General features: G+C 36.8%; 1 protein-coding gene and 1 pseudogene across 5 annotated transcripts in view; one reads left to right on the top strand and one right to left on the bottom strand.

Moving 5' to 3' along the window:
• Positions 1–23,966, top strand: part of ROBO1 (roundabout guidance receptor 1) — a 1,119,036-nt gene that overhangs the window by 257,536 nt on the left and 837,534 nt on the right. The gene's annotated exons all lie outside the window — the stretch shown is intronic.
• Positions 2,707–3,272, bottom strand: LOC116633742 (annotated as a pseudogene).

Raw genomic sequence — 23,966 nt, 5'->3', positions numbered from 1 at the left:
AGTTTTTTTCCTGTAGTTAAGAGTCTCTTATGGTTTGTCTCCCACTCTGATGACTTCCCATTCAGTTTTCCCTCCCTTTCCCTATGATCCTCTGCACTGTTTCTTATATTCCACATATGAGTGAAACCATATAATTGTCTTTCTCTGATTGACTTATTTTGCTCAGCATAATACCCTCCAGTTCCATCCATGTCAATGTAAATGGTAAGCATTCATCCTTTCTGATGGCTGAGTAATAGTCCATTGTATATATATATATATATATATATGCCACATCTTCTTTATCCATTCATCTGTTGATGAACATCTGGACTCTTCCATACTTTGGCCATTGTGGACATTGCTGCTATAAGCATTGGGGTGCAGATGCCCGTTTAGATCACTACATTTGTATATTTGGGGTAAATACCCAGTAGTGCAATTGCTGGGTCATAGAGTAGCTCTATCTTCAACTTCTTGAGGAACCTCCATACTGTTTTCCAGAGTGGCTATACCAGCTCGCATTCCCACCAACAGTGTAGGAGGGTTCTGTGTTCTCCTCTAGGATTTTGATGGATTCCTGTCTCACATTTAGGTCTTTCATCCAGTTTATCTTTGTGTATAGTGTAAGAAAATGGCCCAGTTTCATTCTTCTACATGTGCCTGTCCAGTTTTCTGAACACCATTTGTTGAAGAGACTGTCTTTTTTCCATTGGATATTCTTTCCTGCTTTGTCAAAGATTCTGGATTCTCTATTCTGTTCAATTGATCTATGTGTCTATTTTTGTGCCAGTGGCATACTGTCTTGATGATTACAGCTTTGTAATATAGCTTGAAATCCAGAATTGTGATGCCACCAACTTTGGTATACTTTTTCAACATTCCTCTGTTTATTCGGGGTCTTTTCTGGTTCCATACAATTCTTAGGATTCTTTGTTCCAGCTCTGTGAAAAATGTCAATGATATTTTTATAGGGATTGATTGAATGTGTAGATTGTTCTGGGTAGTATACATTTTAAGAATATTTATTCTTCCAATCCATGAGCATGAAATGTTTTTCCACTTCTTTGTGTCTTCCTTAATTTCTTTCATAGGTGTTCTATAATTTTTATTTTTATTTTTTATTTTTAAAGATTTTATTTATTTATTTATTTGAGAGAGAGAGAAACAGCATGACAGGGGAGAGGGTCAGAGAGAGAAGCAGGCTCCCCACTGAGCCGGGAGCCCGATGTGGGACTCGATCCCAGGACTCCGGGACCATGACCTGAGCCGAACGCAGTCGCTTAACCAACTGAGCCACCCAGGAGCCCAGTGTTCTATAATTTTTAGATTACAGATCCTTTACCTCTTTGGTTTAGGTTTCTTCCTGGGCATTTTATGGTTTTTGGTGCAATTGTAAATGGAATCAATTTCTTAATTTCTCTTTCTTCTGTCTCATTATTAGTGTGTAGGAATGCAACTGATTTCTGTGCATTGATTTTATATCCTGCCACACTGCTGAATTCCTGTATGAGTTCTAGCAATTTTAGGGTGGAGTCTTTTGGGCTTTCCACATAAAGTATCATGTCATCTGTGAAGAGTGGGAGCTTAACTTTTTCTTTTCCAATTTAAATGCATTTCATTTCTTTTGGTTGTCTGGTTGCTGAGGCTAGGACTTCTAGTACTCTGTTGAACAACAGTGGTAAGAATGGACATCCCTGTCATGTTCCTGACCTTAGGGGAAATGTTCTCAGTGTTCCCCATTGAGAATGATATTCGCTGGGCTTTTTGTATATGGCTTTTATGATATTAAGTTTTGTTCCCTCTATCCCTACACTGTGAAGAGTTTTAATTGAGAAAAGATACTGTACTTTGTCAATGCTTTTTCTGCATCTATTGAGAGGATCATATGCTACTTGTCCTTTCTTTTATTAATATAGTGTATCACACTGATTGATTTGTGGATATTGAACCACCCTTGGAGCTCAGGAATAAATCCCACTTGGTCATGGTGACTAATCCTTTTAATGTACTGTTGGGTCATATTGGCTAGTATCTTGGTGAGAATTTTGACATCCATGTTCATCAGGGATATTGGTCTGTAATTCTTCTTTTTGGTGGGGTCTTTGTTTGGGGATCAAAGTAATGCTGGTCTCATGGAAAGAGTTTGGAAGTTTTCCTTCCATTTTCTATTTTTTGAAACAGCTTCAGAAGAATAGGTATTAGTTCTTCTTTAAATGTTTGGTGGAATTCCCCTGGGAAGCTAATGGGCCCTGGCCTCTTGTTTGTTGGGAGATTTTTGATTACTGCTTCAATTTCCTTGCTGGTTATGGGTCTGTTCAGGTTTTCTATTTCTTCCTGTCTCGTAGTATATGCATCTCTAGAAATGCATCTATTTCTTCCAGATTGCCTAATTTGTTGGCATATAGTTGCTAATAATATGTTCCTTTTTTTTAAAGATTGTATTTATTTATTTGAGAGAGGGAGGGAGAAAGTATCAGAAGGAGAGAGAGAAACAGACTCCCCACAAAGCAGGGAGCCCAATGCGGGGCTCGATCCCAGGACCCCGGGATCATGACCTGAGCCAAAAGCATATGCTTAACCAACTGAGCCACCCAGGCACGCCTCTCTTAAAATTGTTTGTATTTCCTTGGTGTTGGTAGTGATCTCTTCTTTTTCACTCATGATTTTATTAATTTGGGTCCTTTTTCTTTTCTTTTTGATACATCTGGCTAGGGGGTTATCAATCTTTGTTTTTTAACTTAAAAATACATATTTAATACTTATAATATTATTCACAAGAGTTCTTGGCAGATTTAAGTATTTTGAGGTTTCTATTGTTGAGAAATTTGAGGTTCATATTGTCTCTTTTTCAGTCACAAAAGCTCCGTTTTGAGTTCTCCAGGCTTTGGTGGAATTTCAGGTATTGTCAGGTCCGGCCGGTAGTACCTGTGCACCACTTCATCCCAGTGCACATGGTCAGGAGGCTGGCAGTGAACATTTTCAGGTAGGTGGCCCAGGACATACCAGTGGGCATGGTCGGGGGGCTGCACAGGGAGGAAAGGCAGGCAGTGTTAGAAGGCTTCCAGATCAGGACGAAACCGTGCCAGGAAACAGGCCACACAGTAGTGGTGGGACGGGGTCAGGACCCCAGGTTGTCTCCTACCCCACACCCCGTGGGCTCATTTAGGACGAGGGCACCAAGAGGCCCAACGCCCCTTCCATGCCCACAAGCAGCCTTTAGCCTTCACTCTCAATTTCTTTAATTCTTTCAAAGAAGCAGCGTCTGGTTTTGTTGATCTGTTCTACTGTTATTTTGGTTTCTATTTCATTGATTTCTGCTCTAATCTTTATTAATTCTCTTCTCCTGCTGGGTTTAAGCTTTATTTGCTGTTCTTTCTCCAGCTCCTTTAGGTGTAAGGTTAGCTTGTGTCTTTGAGACTTTTCTAGTTTCTTGAGAAAGGCTTGTATTGCTAAGTACTTCCCTCTTAGGACTGCCTTTGCTTCATCTCAAAGGTTTTGAACAATTGTGTTTTCATTTTCATTTGTTTCCATGAAATTTTTATTTCTCTTTAATTTCCTGGTTGGCCCATTCATTCTTTAGTAGGATGCTCTTTAACCTCCACATATTTGAGTTTCTTCCAAATTTCCTCTTGTGACTGAGTTCAAGTTTCAAAGCACAGCGGTCTGAAAATATATAGGGAATAATCCCAATCTTTTGGTACCAGTTGAGACCTGATTTGTGACCCAATATGTGATCTATTCTGGAGAATATTCCATGTGCACTCCAGAAGAATGTGTATTTTGTTGCTTTAGGATGAAATGCTTTGTATGTATCTGTGAAGTCCATCTGGTCCCAGTGTGTCATTCAAAATCTTTGTTTCCTTGTTGATATTCTTCTTAGATGATCTGTCCATTGAAGTGAGTGGGGTGTTAAAGTCCCTTATTATTATTGTATTATTGTCAATGTGTTTCTTTAATTTTGTTATTAATTGGTGTATATAATTGGCTACTCCCAAGTTGGGAGCATAAATATTTATAATTGTTAGATATTCTTGTTGGATAGGCCCTTTAAGTATTATATAGTGTCCCCCTTCATCCCTTACTACAGTCCTTGGTTTAAAATCTAATTTGTCTAATACGAGGATTGCTATCCCAGCTTTCTTTTGATGTCCATTAGCATGATAAATGGTTCTCCACTCCCTCACTTTCAGTCTGAAGGTGACTTTGGGTTTAAAATTAGTCTCTTGTAGATAGTGTATCAGTGGGTCTTGCTTTTTTATCCAATCTGATACCCTGTGCCTTTTGATTAGAGCATTTATTAAGTATTGAAAGATAAATTTAGTGCCATTGTATTACCTGTAAAATTACTGTTTCTGTGTAATGTCTCTGTTTCTTTCTGGTCTGTTACTTTTGAGCTCTGTCTTCGCTCACAGGATCCCCTTTAATATTCCTTATAGGGCTGGTTTAGTGATCAAAAATTCTTTTAGTTTCTGTTTGTTCTGGAGGCCCTTTATCTCTCCTTCCATTCTTAATGACAGCCTTGCTAGATAAAGTATTCTCGGCTGCATGTTTTTCTCATTTAGCACCCTGAATATATCATGCTAGTCCTTTCTGGCCTGCCAAGTCTCTGTGGATAGGTCTGCTGCCAGTCTAATGTTCCTACCCTTGTAGGTGAAGGAACTTTTGTCTTGAGCTGCTTTCAGGATCTTCTCTTTATCTCTGAGATTTGCAAGCTTCACTGTTATATGTAGGGGTGTTGACATATTTTTTTTTCATTTGAGGGGCATTCCCTGTGCCTCCTGGACTTGAATGCCTATTTCCTTCCCCAGATTAGGGAAGTTCTCAGTTATAATTTGCTCAAAAATACCTTCTGCCCCCCCCTTTCCTCTCTCTCTGGAACCCCAATAATTCTAATATTGTTTCGCTTTATGGTATCCCTGATCTCTCGAATCCTCCCCTCATGGTCCAGGAATTGTTTTTTTCTCTTTTTTATTCAGTTTCTTTGTTCTTCATAATTTTATCTTCTATATCATTCATTCTTTCTTCTGCTTCATTTATCCTAGCAGTAAGAGCCTCCATTTTTTTTATTGCATCTCAGCAATCCCCCTTTAGATTTCAACCTTATTAGATCTTAGTTCTTTTATTTCTCTAGAAAGGGATTCTCTAGTGTCTTCTATGCTTTTTTCAAGCCCAGCTAGGGTATCTTTATAATTGTTCTGAATTCTAGCTCTGACATTTTACCAATATCCATATTTATTAATTCTCTGGCAGTGAGTATTGCCTCTTGTTCTTTTTTCTGGGAACTTTTCCTTCTGGTCATTTTGTTCAGAGAAGAATAGATGAATGAGAGAACAAAAAAGAAATGAAAAATAAAAAATAAAAATACCAATTACGACTCCAGAGAAATATACAGTAGGCAAATCAGAAGAGATCAGAAACCAAAGGGAAAAAAAGGGGGGGGAATACAATTAAACAGACAGAACAGGGTGATACACCTGGTCCCTTGGGTGTATTTTGGTCTATTTGTTAGAAGATACTTGATCCCAAAATTTTAAAGAAAGAAAAACTTATATATATATAGAAAAATAAAATTGAATACAGTTAAAGGAGGACAAAAATGAAGACTATATCTATAAAATGTAAATATAAAAATGGAAATTAAAAAAGACCTAAAAAGAAAGAGTTGCTAAAATAAGAAGCTAGTTGGAAAGGGATAAAAGAAAAAGAAAATTTTAAACTGACAGACTAAAGAATCATGAGAAAAAACCACAAATTCTATATACTATTTTCCCCTAGTGCAGGCATTTTTCAGTTCTGTATGATCCATAAACTTGGTATTAGCCTGATGTTCCAACTGGTCTTCTGGGGGAGGGGCCTGTTGCACTGATTCGCAGGTGTCTTTACCTGGGCAGAGTTGCACCACCCAGCAGGGGACCTTGCTCAATGTAAGTGGCTCCAGATGGTTCTATTAGGCTTTTGTTCCCTGAAGGCTTTTCTCTCTGTTTTAGAGAATGAAAAAAAAAATAAAAATGGCGGTGCCCTGATCTCCAGCCCTATAGCTGAATGATAGGGCCCCCATTGTTCAGTGCACCTTCATGGGAAAGCAGTCAGTCACTTTTGTGTGTGCCAAACTCCGAAGACCCTGCAGTGCACATCTTCACTGATCCTCCCAGGGGAGGGAGGGGGGGTCTCACCACAACCCTGCTGTTTTCTGGGTCCCTGCTCCAGGAGTGGTTGACCAAACTGCACGCATCTGCACCACTCCTCCCAGGGGAAGGAGCAGGATCTGGCAGTGGTTTTGCTCCTTCCTGGGCCCTTGCTTGGAGATTGATCCCCCAGTTGTGCTGTGTGGTTCACGGTTTATGGCAACACCAAGCTGAGAGGCCACTCCACGGCTCGCCAATTGCAACCAGCTTCCCTGCTCCAGTGCTTGGGAACTCTGGTGGCTCAGGCACCCCCGTTCTTTCTGTGACCCCAGGGATCCTGAGACCACACTGTCCCACCTAGTATTCTGCCCCACTTCACCACCTGAGTGCCTTTCAGGCAGGGACGTCGCTCCCTGGAGCAGACTTCTAATAGTTCCAATTTTGCACCTCAATGCTATATCACTTTCCAGCAGCTGGCTTCCAGAGGCTGCCTCCCCACCTCAGTTCATCTTCTAATATATTCCCTCAGATTCACTTCTCTGCACCTCCTACCTTGCAAAAAGTGATCGATTTTCTATTTGTGGAATTGCAGTAATTCTCTTAGATCTCAGGTTGAATTCACAGGTGTTCAGAATGATTAGATAGCTATCTAGCTGAATTCAAGGGACCAGATGAAACGAGGGTCCCCTACTCTTCTGCCATCTCTTCTGTTTTTAAAGATTTATTTATTTATTTATTTATTTATTTATTTGAGAGAAAGAGCAAAAAAGAGAGTTGGGGTGGGGGAGAGAATACTTGAGTAGACTCCCTGCTGAGTGCAGAGTCCAACACTGGGGTCGATCTGATCCCAGGACCCTGAGACCATGACCTGAGCTGAAACCAAGAGTCAGACGTTTAATCGCCCGAGCCACCCAGGGACCCCCGGGAATAATATTTTTTTTAAGAACACAGCTATGGAGCATCAACACTGGAATTCAAGCCCAGGCTGTGTGGTTCCAGAATCTATCCTCTACATGACATTGTGGAGGTGGGGAAATCAAAGTGGGAAAGAACTTTGCTAAGAAGTTTTCCTTCTATTCTGTAGATAATAGGAAACCACTGAAGTCTGGCAACAATGTGGGTGTGGTATATGAGAAAAAGGTTTTAAGGTTGACTTCCAAGCTCCTGTCTTCAAAGGCTGAGTTTCAGGCAACACCTTACTAGATATAGCATAAAGAGTAGTAGGGCTAAGCATTAAAGAAAAGGAAATGCACTACATTTGGAGCATGTTAATTGCCAATGTGCATCTGCAGTTTACATTTTTTAGCAGTTTGACACTGGATAAAATATGAGACCTCTCTGTTCCACATTTTCTGCATCTGTAAAATGGGGATGAGGTTGTTATAAAGGCTAAATGTATTAATAATCTGTGCTAAAAATAGCATCTGATTCATAGTATCTATTATCTGTGCTGATTAAACAAATAAATTGCATATATAAACCTTAAACTGTGTTGGGATAGACCAGAAGTAAATACTAAGTTGTGTATTCAGTTAAGGCCACTTTCTAACTTGAATTGAAAATATTTTAACCTTTATTAATATAGGAAGTAGTTGTGGTTTTCATGTTTAATCTTCTGTAATGGTGCTATAAATTATTCTAATATTTTCAATAGATGTGATCATGTTTATTAATTTAAAATTACAGTAAATATCACTAACTTAGATCAGAGGAAAACTGGATCAAATTATATACATTATTTTTAATGTATTTATTAATGCATTAAATTAACTAATTAATGCTTTTGAATTAAAGTGTACTTTTAATACCAATTTTACTGACAAAGGGATTACTATATTATTTGATTTTATCCAAAATACTCACTCAAACAGCCTCTTTTTTCAACAAACACTGATTTGGTGTCTACTGACTAGCAGTCACCCAGCTCAACACTGTGTATAGTGCTGACAAGACAATGTCTCCTTACCCAGAGTTCAGAATCTAGTATAAGAGCAAGGATGGTCAGTGCAGGGACAGCAGCATCCAGATATTGTGACTTGTCACAGTATATACAAAGACCAACCCATCGATGGTCTTCAAATATAGTAGAGCACGTAAGTAAAATATTACATGCGTTTTAAGGCTTTTTGAATTCTCATTAGAAAGCACCAAATTATTGCCTCTAAATTATAAAAGCATTCTTTCTAAATCCCAGCTTATTACAATTTTGTTATATTATCATGTATATGTCTGAAATTTTTGTATGTGCCATCTATTGAAAAATTAAACTTTATTATAGTGAACACATAACCAGCAGAGCAACTTAAAATCCACAAGAATAAATGAAATCTTCTCTCCAAAAACACTAAGTTGTAAATACAGCAGAATCAAAGCTGTGAATTTTTCTTCAGGGTTCAGGCTTCACAGAGGTGATGATATCTGAAAGTTTTCTTGAGCCATGAGTAGAATTTTATCAGTCAGAGAAGACAGAAATGAATAGCCCAGCATTTCATCACCACTTTAATGTATATCACCCCACTTCACAAATAAGGACTTTGAGTACAAAAAGACTTGTGACAGTCACCATGCTTCTCTGAGGCAAAGTAAACATGCAGCCCCGGTCAGCTGATCAAAATCAGTAATGTTTTACCATCAGAAAACTCCATCCTTTCATGCAGTGACCTCCTGTAACAAATGGGATGTTATTTATTATTGTTTATGTCTTTGAAAGCAGTAGATTGGTCTCCTGACACCTAGACACCTTGTCCCTCAAAGCTTGATCTTTAGCCAGAACCACCCTTCTCCTGAGGTATCTTTCTGATAGCTGTGTGTCTGGCTGAGAAAGCAGTCCTTCTGGTTACCACGATTGCTTCTACCTAAACAGATCCCACATCTGGAATTCCCAACCTGCTTTTCCCTTTGACATCCAACCCTGATCCATAATTGCCCACTTTGTATTTTCATCTGAATGTAGAGTCATTTCTTCAGAGGTACCATATCAAAAACTGAACTTTTTAGCTTTTATTTTTCCAAAGCAAGCCTCTCTGAATCTCCTGTCTCTTACCAGCTCAGTGGAACTGGGATTATTAATCTCTAACACTTATTTTTCACTCCTCCTTTTTCTTTGCTCTTTATCATGAGAGAACTATCCATCTTCCATTTTTTATTTCATCCCAGCCATCTGCCCTTTGTTGCCGCACCTCTGGATGGAGTCTATATCATTCACACAAATAGTTACGTTAAATAGGACAAAAACTACACTGTGGCAAAAACAAACAAACAAAAAAACACAAAAAATACATGGGTTCCAACAAGAGAAAAGCCCATGTATTCCACGTGAAGCAGCCCTGTTCCGTGGGCAGAGCAGTGTGGGAAGGTTGCTCCGTTCTACAAGAACTCTCTAGCAACCATGTGATTTACTTCCACTGCGCGCTCACTCCATCATCCCATGGAGTGTTGTTAGTGACTGAAGGATACTGATATGAGCTGGCTTAGTCATGTTTCATCCCAGCTTATGGGAAGCAGGCAAAAGAGATGTGAAGATTGAAGCAAGAAATACTGAAGTTGCATACGTAACTTCAGACCACATTTCTTTGGCAAGGCAGTCACTTGGCCTTCCCAGCTGCAAGAGAAGCTGGGGAGTCAGCTGAGAAGCTGAGTGACACAGTGAAAATAATTATTGTGGAAGAAGGGGAAGATGGATTTGCGGGTCCAGTTAACCATTTGTCCTACTAGTCAAACACCGTTGCCCAAATATACCATGAACATTGTTTTCCTTATTTATTATGAGGTTTCAAGATCAAACCCAATTCCACTTCCTTTTCTGGGTATTACAAACCTTGGCAGCTCTGTTTTTTAAGATTTGCTTTCCCATTCATTTTGCATCTATTTTATAATGTCCTGTAAGCCTCTGTAAAGCTCTTTATAAATCATCCTTGTTATTTACATGCATTCTCAAACAAATTTTAAATTTCCGGAAACAGGGAGTACATTTTATACTTCTTTGCATAGGCAGGGTCTACTGGTCTATTGTCCAAAATAAGCAATAAAATTATACACAAAATCTTAGTTTTGTGCATAATACTGACAGAATCAATATTTTCTAGCAGTTTTCTTATAATGTACACAAGAAGTTAATAAAATATGTATTTGGATGAATAAATATGTGAATGATTAGATGAATATGAACTTGGTCCAACTTCTTTCCCAAATATTCATAAGTCAAGATTTAAATGAACCTTGAGTACAAAAAATCTGATTTTTTTAGGTAATAGTAGGAAGAATACAGAATGTGTGCTTTCTTTGTAAAATTCATAGGAAAAACCACATTTCTCAATTTATTTTCTCTTCCTGTAAATCTGAGGGCACACATAGTCCTTACCATTTAGTATAAGTAAAAGAACAGGTCTGGATTTCCATGAGATTAAAAAAAGAAAAGGCATTATATCATTTCTTTGTTTTAATTTTGTTACAAAAAAATCAAAATTAGTTCTGAACTATGTCCAACAACTGCAAAAATTGAAAGCAAGCCAAAGTGGAGAAGTGATAAGGCTGTAAAGGAGGAATGACCAGGGGATGAAATATCAGAGATCAATAAAAATCAAAGTAGGAACTAAAAATGTACGTACTTTTCAGTAACATAGAGTGGCCAATTCAAGAAAGACTTGACCATTAGATTTGGTATTAAGGAGGGCACGTGGTGTGATGAGCACTAGGTGTTATACGCAACTAATGAATCATTGAACACTACATCAAAAACTAATGATGCACTATATGTTGGCTAACTGAACTTAATTAAAAAAAAGATTTGGCAAACATTTGATTGTAATAAAGATTCCTATGTTAGTGGCTTGAACTAGTTGATAGAAAAGGAAAGGAGGGGGGTTCCTGGATGGCTCAGGTGGTTAAGCATCTGACTTCAGCTCAGGCCATGATCTCAGGGTCCTGGGATCAAGTTTCTCCCCATCAGCTGCCCCCCATCTCTGTTGCCCACCCACCTCGGGCTCCCCGCTGAGCAGGGAGCCTGCTTGTCCCTCTCCCTCTACCCATCCCCCGCTCATGCTTTTCTTTCTTTCTCTCTCAAATAAATAAAATAAAATCTTTTTTAAAAAAAAGAAAGAAAAGGAGAGGTGCCTGGGTGGCTCAGTCAGTTAAGACTCCGACTCTTGATTTTTCAGCTCGGGTCATGATCTCAGGGTGGTGAGATTGAGCCCTGCATCAGGCTCCAGGCTTAGCATGAAGTCTGATTGAGATTCTCTCCCTCTCCCTCCGCCCCTCCCCACCACCCCTGTGCACACCCACACTCTCTCTCTCTCAAAAAAACAAAAACAAAAAAAGAAAAGGAAAGAAATGCAATATTAGTCTACTTCTTCCTTTTTGAAATGAGTTTATGTTTCAATAATGTAAATAATGGCCATATGAATGTGCACCTAGGCTACTCAACTGATAAAATGTTAATACCTGGTTTTTGTTTTTTATTTAAAAATCTTTTTTCTAGGTAGCTGTGTGTAAGAATTAAAGACCCCAGTACTATCAATATAGAACTCGCATTGTTTACAGAAAGTAGGTAAAATTGTGTTGGATAAAACTGAACTGAGCTCCATTCTACAATGTTTTTCTTTTTCTTTTGTGGAACAAAGGAAGTGAGTTCACTTTAAGTATGAATTCCTAAGTCTTTTACAATTTCTGTTCATACTCTCCTTGGCATTTTCGTTGGGAGGCAGTCGATTTCTTCTATAGATGGATTTCATTATTCAGACTTCACCATCAGTAGAGTATATTATAAATTATGCAGAATGTGATAATTAGTAGCAAGCAAGAATACAAATAAAACTGCATAACCAATAAAAGGCCATAAAACCTGGCAAGTAAAATTAGTTACTGTGTGTTAAAATAGGAAATGTATGGAGGAAAAAAAAATTGATCTCACATGTCCTCTCTGTGCTGGAGACTAATTGCTATATTACGCATAGTTCTGGAAACGCATGTATATAGTCTATTAGAAATAAAATAAAATCATATGTAATGCGGTGATTTAGAATGATCTAAGAACAAAAAAACCATGGTCCCATGAAGGTAAATGGTTCTTTTGTTAAAGTAAAGCTGATAATATCCTTCCCCCACCATACTAAACCAAGCACCAATTTTTTTAAATGTGCATCAATTTTCACAGTAAGCTTTTGCAGTTTTAAGTTTTGAAAATGACATTGAGAATCTTAATAACTTACATTTGTTTAACAAATAGCACATGCATGCATACATACAGAAAAACTGCTTTGTATATTTCCTGGAAATCTCCAGTTAGTGAAATGACATATCAGCAATATTGAACAAATGATAATCCCAGTGTGTACAATAAGATGCATTAAGTGAGCTGAAAAAATTTACCTAGCCCACCCCACAGAGCTTCACTATAATCAAGGGGGAAAGTGCATATGAATTGTGCCCATCTAAAAAGAAAAAGATCTTTAGGGCCATATTGATTTCATTGAATGCCCTATAGATACACTTGAGGAATTGTAATGTAAAGGTTAAGGCAAGGGCTAGAATTCATTTGAATAATATATTCTAATATATTCTATAAGACTCAGTTTACTGCATCAAAGCATCAAGATGTGTATATAAAGTATGCCAATTACAAAAGTGCCATAGTGCTTTGGAAAGGATGACTGTCTTATAAATAATTGTTTTGTTTCTTAATAAATGACTGTTTGGCAGCCCAACAATAAAATCAGCTTTCAAATTGTTTTCAAAAAAACAATTTCAGCTAAAATTAGACTTTGCTGATTATGGAAACAAATTGGAATTTGTGCACAAAAAGCCTTTTGGGTACATTGTATTGTGAATGTTTTTATATTCATTTTTCCTTTATCATCAGAGTTTGCTTAGATTTCAATGTCAAAGGAGTCAAAATGCCTAATATAAATGCAAATTTTTTATTGGGCTTTTAATAGAAAAACCAGGAAATGCGAACCTCAGTGTTTAGGTGGCCTGAATAGGTAAAGGCACATTGAACTGAATAAAGCATGATAACATTATGAAGTGTCTTATACTACTTATGCTTAGGGTCTAAAATAACCCTAAGATGCCTGATGAAAGATTTCATTCCAGAGGACCAACCATCAGTTCAATTGATACAATAATGTATTTGATTAATTTTTAAGGAACAACAATTCCATTTAACTGAATTAATGGGAACTAATCAGTGAGTCATTTGGAGTATGATTAAAATATGAAGGTTATTTTGATACTGTAGATTTCTTATATTCATTACCCATCATGGTGAGGTAACTATCCTCACCTCCTTACATAACTTGACAGATATGTAAATTCTACAAGAGTGGCTTCCAGACACCAGCTTTGGCCCATTTTCCTTTGTATTGTTCCTGTTCTAGATTATACTTACGAGTGCAATTTATTTTCTATCATCATTAATTTCTTGATTTGTACAGTAACTGTTGACTAAGTTCCACTTCCAGGCAAGGCTAGAAAGGGAATAAGATAGATTATGTGGTTAAACATGGTGTGATTGCCTAAGATTCTTTCTGATATTCTTCTAGAGTACTTTATATTTTTTCCACCTTAGTACCCAATATTATGCCTTTTTGTTTTTGTTGTTGTTATTTCTTTGTAGCTCCTCCTACATTTTAAGTGCATTAGTAATAGGGACCAAGTTGGATTGGTTTCTCTATTGCATACCAAGTGGTTAAAAATCTCAAATATGTGTGATGGAAAAACAGTCGTGCATGGATGCAGGGATCAGGGGAAGGCTGTGAGAAAACACTAAGCAAAGCTTCCTGGGAGCTCAAAGAGGGGGTGATAAGCTCCGCCTGGCAGGAAGGGGAGAGCAATGAGGAAGGCTTCACAAAGACAGGTAGTATTTGAAATGGTTGGAAGGTGAGATGGACATAGAATGAATTAAAAATAGTAAAACAAAAGAATAGAAACTTGAAGTGTACATTACATTCTGAGAAAGTTAAATAATCCTACTGAGGAGCTGAGGGTTTCTGAGAATTGAGTAACAGATGGGATTGGAGAGATAGTTTGCTCACAACTGATGTGTGAGGAACCGGGGGTGAAGGTGGTTCAAACCACATCTGCTGAAATAGCACAGGTATGTCGTTGTTCAGTAACTGTCTTCTGTTGACAAGCTTAACATATATGTCTGGTTTCTCTTTGCTCTACGCTCACTCAGTTCCAAGTTGGCTAAGTTATATTTGCTGGCCCTCAATTATTGAAGAATACTTTCCACCTAGAATCAAGTGCACCTTTACCAGAGTTTGTGCCCATAGGAACATCGAGACATTCCCCTAATACTCCAACTTGATTATTCAGTACTACGCCTTTCTTAATCAAGATTCTAGCTTCAAGTCTTCGGTTGTTTTCTTTCATAGATCCTAGGGCTTTTGGAACTGTATTTGGTGCTTTCATTTGCTTTTACTTTGTGATTACAGTATACCGGATTATAGCATACTTATTACATATATTCTCTATAACATAAGAAGTAAGGCTATAATATATACAAAATGAAGGAAGAGAAACACTCATTAATGTTTTAACAATGTAGATTTAATTAGGTTAAGATATATCTGCATGTAGCTTGATATATTAATATAGACTGATTATTGAACTTATCAATTAATTAGTTAATATTAAATTGGTACATAGGCCTTTGGACAAGAATATGCCAGATAATTCTAAAACAGTAAGAAAACAATCCAAGGATCTTAAACTGGTAAATGTGCCGCTATGTCTCTTAGAGCATAGCAGTGATGCAATGCACCTAGACTTGATCCTTTAAGGAATGCCTGTTTAAAGCATTGTTATTTAGGGCGCCTGGGTGGCTCAGTTGGTTAAGCGACTGCCTTCGGCTCAGGTCATGATCCTGGAGTCCCGGGATCGAGTCCCGCATCGGGCTCCCTGTCAACAGGGAGTCTGCTTCTCCCTCTGACCCTCCCCCCTCTCATGTGCTCTCTCTCTCTCAAATAAATAAAATCTTTAAAAAAAAATAAAGCATTGTTATTTAGATCAAAATATTCTATAGTTCATTTACCTATAAAACTTCAAATTCAAAATGAAAAAAAAAAAACAAATCATGTATTGAACAACCTATCTTCTCACATACCAACTTGGTAAGCTAGAATATGTTCATCCTTGTAATCTTTACCCTTTATTGAGTTTTGGCTTTATTTTGTTTTCAGTTCTCTAGGGGAAATGTTTTCTAAAATCATGCTCTTGCATATCACAAACCATGTCTTACCTGCATCTAATATAGAAGAAAACACAATGTTCCAGGACTTACTGCTTACCCTTCATAAATCATCATTGTACCTAAGTTTATTATTTCAAAAATGAGAGATTTACAAGCTTGTTTGTTGGTGGGCATTTTCCAAATAAAAAAGTACATTCACAGGTTGAGTTGAGCTGTTAGAAGCTTAGAAGCTCATTGTAAGCTACTCAAAGAGTTTTACCTGGGATTTGCTGATCTCCAAGAAGTCACTGAATTCTCAGGGAATTTGTGAATTTGAATAGGAAACATGAGACATCTCTTTTTTTCCTACTTACTTTTATTGAAATATTGCATTTTCCCAATTATGAATGTACAATAAGTCATAGTAATATTAGTGATACCAGTGACTTTGCCACCAGTAAAAATCACTTGCTATTTTTCATCCATTATAATTGCTTTAGAGGTTTCAAAATATTGTTTATACTCCTAATTACTTCAAAACTATGGTAACTTGATGTTCTCTCACTGGATCATATTACATAATGTAAAGCACATTAATTACCATATCACAGATTCTTAAAAATATTTTCATTAGAAAATTTCAGTATCACTTTAATCCTATATTTTTTATTTTATGCATTAAATATAATCCGAGAAGAGGATCTATAGGCTTCACTAATCTTCCAAAGCGATTGTTGGTTCCAAAGACATATAAGAACCCTCTATTAAAGGAGCAGGACCTCTAGTAAACCCTAATTGTGGGGTTTTTAAACCCTTAACAACCTACTGCTATGTCGTACTTGAGAGTTTACAAAATCTGTTCATGTACATTGTATGTCTTTGTTCTTAAAATTTTTTGATAGGACTCGTGGAAAGGGCCACAAGAACAATGCACATCTGGTACATTCAATAAAGAAGGACATTTTCTGTAGAGAATTTAAAAGCAATAATAAAACCTACTGAAAGTCCTGTTTTCTATTATCATCATAGCTTGACAATTTACAACAATATGGTAATAAATTATTCTAAAATACTCTCCTTTCAAAAATGTTTTTTGTGCTAAGTTCTAATCAATTTGTGTGATTATTGTTGCTTCTGTTATTGTCTGTAGTTTAGTGCAAAACTGTGGCATGTCCTTTATTACAAGTTATTTTAATTTCAAATATTATTAAATATATGTGAGAGATAAAAATAATATATGTGAGAGGTATATAATATACATGAGAGGTAAAACCTTGTTTATGTTATCCTTGAATAAACATATTGAACATGGAAATTAATACAAAATAACTCTAGTGACAGAGTCAGAACCCCAAAACACACTGCATGCAGATTGGGCTGTATGTGTTCACTCCAAGATACAGAATCTAATAGTCAAGAAATGTGCAAGCTCACTTTGGGCACAGTTCATGATTCTGACCCTTAGGATCCTAAACATTCCTGCATTTACAAGTTGATTTGATACAAACAACTGCAGCTTAGTGGGGGTAAAGATGGAAAAAGAATTTGAGTTACTTCAATTCTGTCATTCCCTTGGAGTATTTATTCACTTCATGATTATTCCTGACAGTAATTTTGTCGTATAGAGAAGCGAAGAGTCAAAAATAATCTGCTTTGGGCATCAGCTATGCTCTACCCCACCCTGGCTGACACAGTTTCTGTAGTTATCATTACTCCCCAATTTTACCAGATGGTGAGAACTTGTCCAAAATCACGGAGTGATTCAAGAGCAGAACTTCGCAACAATCAAGTCTTCTGATTTCCTAGATCAGTGCTTTGTCTTCACTCAAGATGTTAATACATCTGTTATGGGAAAAGAGTTTTGTGGTTCGATGAGGAAGATTCTTGGTTAAACAAAGTCCTTTGCTATAGGATTTAAGGAGTCTTTTAGCATTATTATGCAATCTAAATCCAAAGGTGGTTAGTCTTTCACAAGAGGTTTTTTTTTTTTCATCACAGATAGTTTTGTTTTCCAAGAAACATTTTGTAAATGTAGTTTAGCATCAAGCATAAAACAAACAAACAAAGTAGTTGAAAAACTTCATGTGCTACTCCTTAAAGTAAGGCACTGGGTTTGGAGAGAGTTTACTGGATAAAACTAACATTAATTGAACACTTTCTATGTAATCCATTAAGAACTTAGAGTTTGTGTTTTCATTTATCTTCACCTGACCATCTGAGACTGATACTAATAATATTTTCATTTGAGAAATGAGGGAACCAAGGGATATCAAAGTGAAAGGTCTGTCAGAGAAATATAAAAGTTTAAACATTATCGGCACCTTTATAAATGCCCTGCTTCTATTCCCACTCCACAATACCCTCCCCTAATCTTGCTAATTCCTATTTTTCCTTTAGATCTCAGTTTAAAAGTTACTTTTTCAAGGAAGCCTTCTCTAACCCCTGGACTAGATAGACTAAGTGACCCTCCACCACTAATCCTGATCATTATATTTACTTGTTTAATGGTATCTTCTGAGATAGACTGTAAACTCTGTTTGAGCAGGAAATGTCTTACATCTATATTTCTTGTGGTAACTAAAAGCCAGGAACAAATAGTAATTTACTCTATAAATAGTAATTTAATTAATTACTCTATAAATAGTAATTTAATTAAAGTCAACTAATTTGTTTTTCAAGTTTACTGAAAATTAGAGTTTGGGAGTGAGAAATAACAAGGTTGTATTTTAGTTTTCCTCTCCTCCTTTGGTTAAGGACCTCACCAACTCCTCTAGTTTGAAAGGTCTTAAAAATTAGATTCCTGTCAGGGACACCTGAGTGGTGCAGTTGGTTAAGCTTCCGACTCTTGGTTTCGGATCAAGTTGTGATCCCACGTCCTGATCCCAGGGTCATGAAATAGAGCACCGGGTTGGGTCTGCCCTCTGCACACGCAGAGTCTGCTTGGTGCTCTCTTTCCCTCTCCCCCTGCCCTTCCTCTCTGCCCTCGCTCGTTCTCTCTCAAATAAATAAATCTTTAAAAAAAAAAATTAGACTCCTCTCACCAATACACAAGGCCCTTCATTCTAGTTTGATTACTACTTACAGTATGTCTATATATGTGTCCCAGTAGAGAGCAGGTGATTTCCAGTTAGAAAAATAATTTACACTCAGGCATAAGCCAAAAGTTATGTTTATCATTGGATAAACTCAAGGATTATACTTAGATCTCTGAATAGACCTAGAGAGATGTCAGATTTCTGGGTTGTTCTAAAATTGTCCACTTCTTGGACCCTTCAGAATTTCTAAGTTTCCTCAAACTAGAAAGTGTCACATGGCTCAGGATTTGAGGGAATTGCCCATGAGGTTGGAGGGAGGGAACCACGTATTAATCAGGTAATTTCTGATGAGTAGGTTTTCTCTTTATGGAACAATCTCTGTGTATTCATTCGGAAACAAGCTTTCCTCTCAGTGTTTCTTTCTAAAGAAATTTTTAACTATGATAAAAAAAAAGACTAAAATGGTGTCTAAATTCAGAAAATCTTAATTAAAAAAATGAATTTTTTCAAATAAGTTTTTCTAGCAGCAGAGCATTTTAAACAATCATTGACTAAATTCAACTAATGTCCTATTTCCCCATGAACACATCACCAACAATATAATCCTATATGATAATACATTAACATAATTTTATGATAAACAAATCTATAATATCCTTGTTAGTTTAATGTCAATTCATAATATATTTTGATTTTATATAAATTAATATGTGCTCAAGCATAAACACTCGTGTCCTATAAACACAAACACTAGATTTTTAATCAATGTTATATAATTTTTAAATAAATGAAGACTGACACAGTTATGTGGATGACAAGTGTGAATGACCAACACACAAAAATATGGAAAGATATTTAATAATCTTATTAGTAAAGAAATGTAAGTTATTTCTCTAGCATTTCTACTCAGTGTCCTGAACATTCTCCAGTATATACTGAGTAAATTAATACCACTTTATTATAATTGTCCATTAAGTTCTTGAAAACAGCTATCCTCAGCAAATTTGTATTTTCCCTGACACATATCTTAGAAATCTTTTAACTCTTTCTCATAGTTCATTGTTGCCATATCGCTCCCCAATCTGGATAATTTTTCTGGATGTCCTATTCCAAATAACCAAATTTTAAATGATCAGTAAAAGGAAATATATAGATATAGACATGTGAATTTTTCTTTCTTTATATAGTAACTTGCTCAGAGCCAGAAGAAGATGCGTGTGTCTGTGGCTGGGCACACGCCCACAGTATATACTGTCCTAGACAGTGTATATAGGCAGTACTGGTACAAATTACACCCCCTCTTTTTTTTTAAGCTACAATACAGTATGTTTCATTTGTAAAATCACCTCCAAATAAAAATTATATATCGACATTTCATCATAAGAGAATATGCAAAGGCTACATGCCACTTTATTTTAAAGGAACACTTTTTAAAAACATATGAAGGGTGCCTGGGTGGCTCGGTCGGTTAAGCGAGTCCCACTTAGGGCTCCCTGCTCAGTGGGGAGCCTGCTTCTCCCTTTCCTGCTCCCCCTGCTTGTGCACATGCGTGCTCTCTCTCTGCCAAATAAATAAATAAAATCTTAAAAAAAAAAAAAAAAAAAACCCACGTATGAAGCATTAGGCACTGTCCCAACCCTCACTTCTGGATGGCTTCTCAGAAAAGGGCACAGAAAAGTTCCAAAATCTGTAGAGAATGGTACAGAAAATAAACTTAAGAACATTATAGCAACAGAGTTATCAAAATTGTTGGAGAATTCCATTTATTAAATGCTAACCATCTTAAACAGTGTTGGGTATATATTATTTTGTTATTTCCTTCTTATAACAATTTTGCTAAATTATTTTCTTCATTTAATAAGTAAGAAAACTAAACTTAGAGCCATCACGAATGCTGCCCAGCAAGCACAATTGTGTGCACATTTGAGATTTAAACCAGATTCGAATTTAGTTTTTCACTCTAAACTCATAACGTACATGTATGCTGTATCTACCTTTCTTCTTCATTTTTTAAAAGATTTTATTTATTTATTTATCTATTCATTTATTTATTTGAGAGAGAGAGAGAGAGAGCGTGAGAGAGAGTGGGGGGGGAGGAGCAGAGGAAGAGGGACAGACAGACTCCATGCTCAGCCTGATGAGGGGCTCAATCTCACAACCCTGAGATTATGACCTGAACTGAAATGAAGAGTTTGACACTCAACTGACTGAGCCAACCAGGTGCCCCTTTCTTCATTTTTGTAAATCAAGTGTCTGAAGTCATTCAGCAATTAAAGAAAACCCACAGCAATTCCTCCTCTTGAGTTTTGTTTGGGTTTTGTTTGGTTGTTTTTTTGTTATTTCCTGTAGGCCCACCACCATTCTGACCTTTTACCTAATCAGTTCACTCTTGGTTTTTGCAGTAAATCCTAATTACTACTTTGTATTCCATAGTAATAAATTGAATAAAATTCAATTTTTTTTTTTTAAAGATTTTATTTATTTATTTGACAGAGAAAGACACAGCGAGAGAGGGAACACAAGCAGGGGGAGTGGGGGAGGGAGAAGCAGGCTTCCCGCGGAGCAGGGAGCCCGATGCGGGGCTCGATCCCAGGACCCTGGGATCATGACCTGAGCCGAAGGCAGACGCTTAACGACTGAGCCACCCAGGCGCCCCTGAATAAAATTCAATTTATTCTGTATGCTGCTACCAGATTAATCTTTTTCTGCCACTTATTTTCCTATTCTATAATTTCCATTTACTATCCTTGATAACTTACATATTTAGTCTTTAAATTCATTCTAAATTCTCTGTGAACTATTCTTTGTCTTTTACTTAAGCATATGCCCCCATGGTTTCCCAGCCCAAATCCTCCACTGTTAATCAAATTGATCTCCAGTTTGGCCCATCTGCATGCACTGAGTGATTTTTGCCTTACCATTTTGTCATTTAATCAGGCTTTAACGTAGATTTTAAGTACTTGCCAAGTGCCAGTTACCTTTTCATGAAATTTACATGCACAGTCTCATTTGCTGTTCACAACACTCCCACAAAGCAGAGGAAAAGGTCAAGGTAATTAACATTTATTGTACGACTATACTTTAGATGATCTTTGTTAAATTATCTTCTTTAATCTTCAGAATGGTCCAGCCTGAAACTGGGGAAGTTCAAGAGCTTCCCCAGGCATAGACATTGAGAGTGAGAAGTTTTTAATCAAGGTCTGTCCAAATCCAGTTGCAGGTTCTTCCTATATCATACCTCTTCCTAGCAGGCAAGAACTCTTGCTAATCTTTCTCATATTTTCCCAGTACTTCTACAGTATTTGGTTATTTTAGGTTTCAATAAATGAAAGAATGAATGCTCTTTTCCCCTCATACTCTTTATGTTTTGACTCTACTTTGCTGGTTTAAATTCTCCCCCACTTCAAGCTCTGTTTCCTTTATCGAGCTTGTTACCTAAGCTTAATTACATATGACTTACCTCTGTACTTAACATATTTAATTTTTATGAATTAAAAAGCAGAGTAAGTAGCTGTTAAGAGCATGGACTCTGAACTGACTGTTCAAATCCCATTGTGTCATATGATTTGGAAAAGTCACTTAACCTCCTTGTGTCTCAGTATCTTCAAGTATGAAATATGGGTAATTATAGTACATTCCTCATAAGATTGCAAAGGATCAAAGGAGCAGTTATGATTTCTAGTAGGCTCAGAATAGTGTCTGACATAATATAAATATTTGTTATATAAAGAACCTATTCAGCATCAGGGACTGTCAGTGCTAGGGCTACAACAGTGACTAAAATCAGTAGAGTCCTTATTTTCATGAAACTTAATCTGCCACTTAAATGTTACTATGTAACAATTGTACATAGTATATAACAAATTGTTTGATTGTGTATTTGTTTTATGAATTCTAGGCTTGTCTTTTTAATGTTTTAAACTTCCAGAAATAGAGTCCAGGTTTTGCTCCCAAAAATCCTTAGCACAATGGGAGGCAAATGATAGGAATTCAGTAAATCCTTTGGTTGATTGTGGGACGCCTGGGTGGCTCAGTCAGTTGAACATCTGACTCTTGATTTAAGCTCAGGTCATGATCTCTGGGTCCTGAGGTCGAGCCTGGCATTGGGCTTGGTGCTCAGCGGGGAGTCTGCTTCTCTCCTTCTCCCTCTCCCTCTGCCCCTCCTCTCTCTAAAATAAACACATAAATAAAAAAAAAAATCCTTTGGTTGATTGCAATGGTGCCAAAGTAAAAATGAAGGGTTAGAATCATAGTTTCATAGAGATTCTCACGTCAATATCCATTGCAAATCCCACTTCCCTAGGACCTAGTTGCATACTTCTAGAGATTGCTATTGCCAAGACGTCCCTCCCATTTCTGAGTGGTTCTAAATTTTTCACAAAGTGTGAATATTCCTCTTCAAGTAATTATCCCATTTGTCCCAGTAGGGCCATGTGCTTTGTCCAAGAGCCAAGCGAATAAAATATTTGACTGTTTTTATTAGCCATTCATTTTTCTTAAAGGTGAAGTGAATATCATCCTTTTAACCTTTTATTATATCATAGTTTCCAGCCTCTTAGTCATTCAGATTACCTTCCTCTGAATATATTCTAAACCCTGAGATAGTCTGACTCCCAAAGATACACTATTTCTAATGCCCTTTTCTGAAGGCAGATATTGACACCAAAATAATATAAATAGTAGTAATTTATTCATCTGAATTAATCAATGAACTGCTAGGTGAATTCACATTTTTCTGGCAAACCTGAAGAGATACACCATAAAGGCATTCATGCCACCAGCTTCTCCTAAGTGCCTGGTGTCTGAGGAGCTTCATTACTCTAATGCCTAGTCTATTAAAAAAGACACATGAAGATCCACTTGAATCTACTAATTGTGTGGAAACATCAGGCTTCTTGCCCACAGATTTAATATATTATCTACTAGACATCCTTCTGAATAATAATAATTGAGCTTCATTTTACTCTGTAAATAAAGCTAGCTCATTTAACTTGTGAAATGAGCTATATTGATCTCTTTGTCATTAGAATTTAAAGGGATGTTCTTATTAGGCTTGAGTCAGTGCTGTTTGTCTATTCAGAAATCTAAGAAGAATTATAGCTGAAATACAAGAGAAAAGGATTGTACCATGCAAATAGAAGTGACATATTAGTTTTTGAACTGAGATGCATATGGCTATTTGTATAATCACACTGAAAACGTTTTTCTTTAAAAGAAGCCATAGATTATTTTAAATGTCAGTAGTTATAGTATGAATTCTTTAAAAATCTGTATTATAAAAGTGTGTGTTTTTTTAAGAGTAAAGGGAGGCTTTGTCAGATATATGTTCATAGCCTTCAGCAGCAAAGGCAATCTTTTGGTCAGAGAGAAAATAAATAAATGGCAATTTAAGGAAGAGGATTTTTAGGTGGATCTCAGCCTTTTAAATTTAGACACAGATCTGGTTTCTTTCAAAGCAAATTGACAATTCTAATGCCAATTCTTTATCACATGTATAAGCTACCTAGAGTTAAGATTGTCTAAAAATGACCAGATGAAAAATGAAAGAGAAGCTTAATTATCATTGTTGCAGCTAATACTTAGAAGCTGGTAATTTTCTTAAGCAAATGTTAACAGGGGAGTAAAAAGACCAACTTCTGCATGATAAATAATGGG

Source organism: Phoca vitulina, unplaced genomic scaffold (assembly GCF_004348235.1).
Source record: "Phoca vitulina isolate PV1807 unplaced genomic scaffold, GSC_HSeal_1.0 scaffold8, whole genome shotgun sequence".
In the NCBI taxonomy this organism is placed as follows: Eukaryota; Metazoa; Chordata; class Mammalia; order Carnivora; family Phocidae; genus Phoca; species Phoca vitulina.
This window is presented reverse-complemented; position numbering and strand designations above follow the sequence as displayed.